The sequence below is a fragment of the Hyaena hyaena genome, unplaced genomic scaffold, assembly GCF_003009895.1.
Source record: "Hyaena hyaena isolate Hyena2069 unplaced genomic scaffold, ASM300989v1 scaffold_249, whole genome shotgun sequence".
NCBI lineage: Eukaryota > Metazoa > Chordata > Mammalia > Carnivora > Hyaenidae > Hyaena > Hyaena hyaena.
Genome location: NW_024080880.1, coordinates 2,095,216 through 2,102,218, shown reverse-complemented (window position 1 = coordinate 2,102,218; position 7,003 = coordinate 2,095,216).

The following is a 7,003-nucleotide window of genomic DNA, read 5'->3' as shown; positions in this document are numbered from 1 at the left end:
GTTTTATTTATTTCTGACAGAGACATCGTGAGCAGGGGAGGATCAGAGAGAGAGGGAGACACAGAATCTGAAACAGGCTCCAGGCTCTGGGCTGTCAGCACAGAGTCAAACATGGGGCTCAAACCCACGATCTGGGAGATCATGAAGTGGGACGCTTAACCGACTGAGCCACCCAGGTGCCCCATGATATATCTATTTTAGTGGATCAAATAGATATCCAACCTAACGTATACATACATTATCTCATGCACATACCAAGCACAAACTGAATTATTTTATATTGCAAACAAAATCCTTCATATTTCTATTTTTAAATGAAAATGTAAGGAGGCCAGGCTATTGAAACATTTGTGACTAGTATTCATGTTTTTTATCAGGTAATAAATTATATATATGCATATATATTTAGAATTTATACAACTTATCATATTAATAATTAACTTTACATGTAGGCATTTGACTATTAGTTACTAAAATAACATTTGTAGAGGGACACCTGAGTGGTTCAGTCAGTTGAGCATCCAACTTCAGCTCAGGTCATGACCTCACTCATGAGTTCAAGCCCCACATCAGCCTTGCTGCTGTCAGCACACAGCCCACTTTGGATCCTCTGTCACCCTCTCTGCCCTTCTCCACTTACCCTCTCTCAAAAATAAATAAAATATTTTTTAAAATTTTAAAAATAAAATAACATTTGTAGAAATTAAAATGAATTTGATGAAAACTTAGTTTAAATAATTTATAATAATTTACACAATGTAGATTAGTTTACAGATGGATTAAATTAAGGTTTTAGATTAAGCCTAATAATTATGCATTGATAACATCTGATTTGATCACCATATGACCATATATATATATAAATGTACAAAATTAGTTTGGGGTTTATGTTCAAAATGTAATTGCATTGTTCTACTAACCTAAGCCATGTCATCAGCAATAAGGCAAAACTTTTTTTTTACTTTGTGGACAATGGGTAAAATTGGATTTTTTTTAAAACCCTGAATTTATAAGATGAGAACATTATTTGAATAACTACTTCATACTTTCACAATAACTTATCTCTCAAAAGTCTCATGTTAAGTAATTCAAGAAGGTTATGAGAGCAGTACATCTAAATACTATCTTGTGAAGTGACCACACACTAGGGAGTGAGCTCAGAGTGCCTTTCTACTAATTGCTTAATTCTTCAAGGAAAATGTGTCCAAACAAATATGCTTAATAAGATAAAAGAAAATATATGATAATCACTCATATATTCCTGGAACAAGAAGGACTACATCTAATGAATGTATCAGTGAATCACTTTTCTTCATAAGCTTTGCTTCGTACCTTCCCTCCCTTCCTCCCTCCCTTCCTTCCCTTCCTCTGTCATTCCTTCCTCTCTTTCTTCCTTCCCTGTTTCCTTCCTTCCTTCCTTCCTTCCTTCCTTCCTTCCTTCCTTCCTTCCTCCCTCCCTCCCACACTCACTCTTTTCCCCTCTCAATCCCTCTAGCTCTTTTTTTCGTTATGTTAATGCTCAATCTTTATATGCCCAATTTCATGCATAATTCTCCATTCTTGTCTCTTTAAGTCTATTAGCTGCTTTGGGTGATAAGAAATTTGTTTTACTTTATGGAATTTTCAAAATGAGTTGCAAATAGAGCAGGGGCTTGGATATTGAGGAGAAGCACTAGGGAATTAGGATGTAGATGCTCAGCTTTTCTCTAGTTTGGTTGATGGCAATTTCTTAGTAAGGCAAAGTCAGAATCCTTAATCAAATGCTACAAGTCTGCAACTGTGATTCTGGGATTGAACAGTAGAAATGGAAGAGTTTACATATTAGGCACATACCCCTGTTCCTTTACACACAGGGCTTATGTAGGGCTCATAGTAAGCACACACACTCAGTGTTCACATCTTGATGAGGCTTCATACTAGATGTGCCAACTTGGACCTTTACCCTGCCTCAGGCTTCTTATCTGCAAATTAATAATAGCATCTACTTTATATGGTTATTGTGGTACCAGTTATTAGAATTTTAAAAATCACCATAAAGTGAATTTCAGCTTTCAGTATAAGATTTCTGGAAGTTGGTTTCCTATATATCTTGTAATTTTGAATTACTGACTATATGAATGAGAATTTAATTGAGAATATAACTGGGAATTTAAAATTATTTTCAGTAAGTATATTTGTGATAATGGCATTATGATGATAAATTTACATTTGTGTACATAATATAAAGTATTATATACTGTAATAGTGTATCCTATAAACAATTGATAACACAAGGCCTGATTAAAATTCTGTGTTATATGTACTAAAATATGCTTGTTTTTCACAGTTTAAGAATAGATGTTGTTCATACACCTGTTGGTTGAATATAACCCTTTTCCCCACTAGCCTCTCGCTGGGGTTAGAAAGCTCCCAGCTTTGCTAATGATACTGCCTCATATGTGTTTTAGGACATAGATCTTCTGTTCTCCAGTTGAGGTCTTCTTGTCTTGTTACAACTCTGCTGCTACTATTGCTGGAGAACACCATTGGTTGCTAGCAGTCATCTGACTTCTGCTGATGGTCCATTAGGGCTTCTTTATTTATTTAATTTTATTTTTTAATGTTTACTTATTTTTGAGGGGGGTGAGAGAGAGACCATGAGTGGGGGAGGGAGCAGAGAGAGAGGGAGACACAGAATCTGAAGCAGGGTTCAGACTCTGGGCTGTCAACACAGAGCCCGAAATCACTATCCGTAAGACCATGACCTGAGCCAAAGTTGGATGCTTAACTGACTGAGCTTCCGACTTAGGCACCTGGTCCATTAGAGCTTCTTAGAAGGAGCTACTGTCCCAAGGATTAGTACTGGCTTTGCTCATTGGAGGGATAAGAATGCAGATGTATTCTGTAAGTGGGGACTGGCTGGGGGGTGAGGGGGAGGGCAGGCATTGTTGGACACTACAACCATAGCCTAAGACTTTAATGGCATGGTCACTGGTGTCATAAGGCTGGAGTGTAAATCTTAGCTCAACTATTTATCATGCTCTGTGACTTTGGGCAAGCTCCCTAAATTTGAGATAATAATTGCATGTTTCCCAAGAGTTGTCATGAGAATTACATGAAATAATCCACATAAAATGCCTCGATACAGGAATTGCTAAATGTGAAGATGACAATGATGATAATGATGATGGTGTAAGTTGCTTCTCTGAACTGTTCCTCTTCTTCTTTTTTATTTGGCTTCGTATGCATAACAAAATGTCCTTGAGATTTATCTATAATGTTGCTTTTTTGTATTGAGTAATATTATTTTCTGTTGTGTTGTCTCGCTCTTTAATTATTGAAGTATCTTGCACTTTTCATTTTTAAACTATGAAAATAAATGTGCTGTGAGCATTGATGTACAAGTCTTTGTGTGGAAATATGTTTTCATTTCTGATTGGCAAATACCAATCAAAGGCAAGTCAAGGCAAAGGCAAGTATGTGGTTAATTTTATAAGAAAACTGCCTTTTTTGAAAAATGATTGTATCATTCTACATTCTCACTAGCAATGTATGAAAGTTTTAGATGTTCTGAATGTTCGTTAATACTTGGTATTTGCCAGTCTTTAATTTTATCATGCTAGTGACTTTGTAGCGGGGTCTTATTGTAGTTTTAATTTGCATTTCATTGATGACTAATGATGCTGAGCATCTTTCTAAGTGCTTATTGACCAAATGTGTATGTTTTATTAATGATGATTCCATTCACATATTTTGTCCATTTTTAAGTTATTTTCTTATAATTATTAATTTTTAAATATATTTTGTATACAAGTCTCCTCTTAGATTGTAGTATTAAGAGTATTCTCTCCTTGCTTTTTTTCAGTGATGTCTTCTGAAGAGCAAAAGTTCTTATTTTTATTGAAGTCTAATTTATCAATTTTTAAATTAATCCTTTTATGTGCCAAAATATCTTTGCATATCCAATGTTATGAAGCTTTTCTTATATAATTTCTTCTAGAAATTTAATTGATCTTTTGTTCTCTGTATTTTACTAGTGATTAAAGTATTCAGAATCCTATTATAAGCATTTCCCCTAGATTATTTCTTCCCAGTCAATCATAGTGATTTGACTACGTGATTAACCTTTATTTACGGATAAATTCAATCTTTCCCATTCTATCTTATAATATAAAACTATTGTACAATTTTCTAATAAATTGTACAATAATTTATTCTGTTTAAATGATGATTTCCATTGTAATCTATTTTCTGTGTATATTCAAGTACCATGAATCACCATGAGACTTGTAAGAAAATCGTCCTCAAACAAAGCTGCATAATAACCCACTTCACTTGTTGGTGAGTGAAACTAATCCTCCTGGTGAGAATTACGTACTTAAATATAGCTCTTTTTATGCCATTTATGGCATATAACATTTAAAATGTTTAGTACTATATAGAACAGAACACAAATGGAAATTATGATCTAATAATGAGGTATACAATTATTCATTAATCAAGTCTTTTAGTATACTTTTGTTGCAAACAATTGTCCACATTTTATTGAGCATGAGTAGATAGGTAGAAGAATAGCTAATAGAAGCTGCAAAAGATATAGTTCATTTTCAACCTATCAGAAAATATAGAACACATAGTATCCTAGTGGTTGAGAGAACATCTTGAAAGTTTTACCTCAGCACCTAGCAGTGGTCTTGGAAGTGATAATAATTTAACAACTACGTTTCAAAAGAATGTTAGTGTTTCTATGACATTTTCACAGGTATTTTCTCATTTGATCCTTGTAACAACCCTGTGAGATCAGAACTCAAGATATATTTGTTACATGAAAAATTTCTAGAGAGGGGTGCCTGGGTGGCTCAGTCGGTTGAGCGTCCAACTTTGGCTCAGGTCATGATCTTAGGGTCTGTGGGTTCAAGCTCTGCATCAGGCTCTGTGCTGACAGCTCAGAGCCTGGAGCCTATTTCAGATTCTGTGTCTCCCTCTCTCTCTGCCCCTCTCCAGCTCGTGCTCTGTCTTTCTCTGTCTCAAAAATAAATAAACATTAAAAAATTTTTTTAAAAAAGAAAAATTTCGGGGCGCCTGGGTGGCTCAGTCACTTAAGCATACGACTTCGGCTCAGGTCATGATCTCACGGTTCATGGGTTCGAGCCCGCATCGAGTTCTGTGCTGACAGCCAGCTCAGAACCTAGAGGCTGTTTCAGATTCTGTATCTCCCTCTCTATCTGACCCTCCTCTGCTCTCTCTCTCTCTCTCTCTCAGAAATAAATAAAAAATTAAAAATTTTTTTAAGAAAGAAAAATTTCTAGAGAATAATATAAAGGTAACATTATGTAAATAGCTAATGTTTTGATACCTGTGTTTAATGACAAAGATGATACACAGCAAAAAAGGGAGCACCTGAGTGGCTCAGTCAGTTGAACATCCAACTCTTGACCTCTGCTCAGGTTATGATCCCAGGGTCATAGAACTGAGACCCGTGTTGGGCTCTGCAAGGAGTGTGAGGCTCTCTGCCCCTCTTCCTTGCCCATGCTCTCTCTCTAAAATTAAAAACAAAAATTTATTTTAAGAAGTAGAAGGTCTCTATGGAATGACATTAGTCAATTAGAATAACTATTGTAATATATATCTTTATTTAAATCTCTAGATAATTTCACTGGCCTCTTGAGGAAAGTCATCTCCCCTCCCCCAACCCCCACACACAGAGGGACACACAGGCTACACTGGGAAGTCATATTTTTAAGCAGGCACTTGATGATTAAATTCATTGCTTAATTATTCACAATAGCATTTTGATTGAATAGACATAATATGGATCTTTAAAATTATCACAAATTTTCTTTGAAATGCATTTAAAACAATTCCTAGACATAAGTAAATAATAGCAGTTCTCTTTTTCAAAATAACTTTATATCACAGGTTCCCATTTATTGTTACATAGAGGCATGGGATCTTAAATGTTTATATTTGGGGAATATGAAATTATAAAACTTGGCTAAACACAGCCATTTTGTGAGTAATTATGGCCCCTGAGTCTCATAACCTTTCCGATCATCATTCTAATTTTATTCCTCTGAATCCAGAACTATGTACTAAGTCTCAAGGTGCTCTTAATAGGAAGGTAAATGAGTTAATATTATTTTTCCCACATTACACATGAAAAAGGAGTTCAGCAAAATGAAATGACTTATTCAAAGGCATAGAACTCAGTCCATATGAGAATTAGTATTTAGGATTCTTCCTGTACTAGCTAATCTCCATCTCTTTTCTCATTCTCCTTTGTCAAATAAAATCTCCTTGGTATTAATGGCAGATTCCTGATATATGTGGCAGGTAATATTTTAGCTAAATGGGTATTTTCTAGGTTTAGTTAGATTTTATACTTCAGATCCTTCTATGTTCTTTGAGAATGAGGTCTAGCTAGAAATCTTACTCATTGTCTGATTCACTGCTTTATCTGTAGCACTAAAATGGAGATAAATGCATAATAAGTACTCAGTAAATATTTGTTAAAGAGATGCATTATTTACCAACTGCAAAAGAGATTTATCTCTTCTCTCCTTCCACCAAAGTTTCAACACCTCCCTGCCACCCAACAGGTTGTTCCATAATAGCTATTTCTCTAATAATTCCATACTCTCCTCAACACGTATCAGAGCCTTGTTTTCCCTAAAGATGCTGGAGTGAAAGCAGGTGGCACAACTAAATGTTTAAGAAAGAAATTCATCACATTGAACACAACATTAAAATTTGTTAATACAGTAAATTCATCACCCTTATATTTAGGTTGCAATTAAAAGTAAACACTTTATTAAAATGTGGGAAAATTTATTCCTGGAACATTTCCTGGAACTCAGTAGACTCTTAATAAATTTTAATTAACTTCTTATTCTCCTCATCCTCAGTTTAGGGTAATCTTGCCGTATACTACATTATCAATTTGTGTTCATAATATACATTAGCATAATCCTTACAGATGTTCTGGTACATTTCAATATTCAAAGTGTGTGGCATCCCTGAAAAA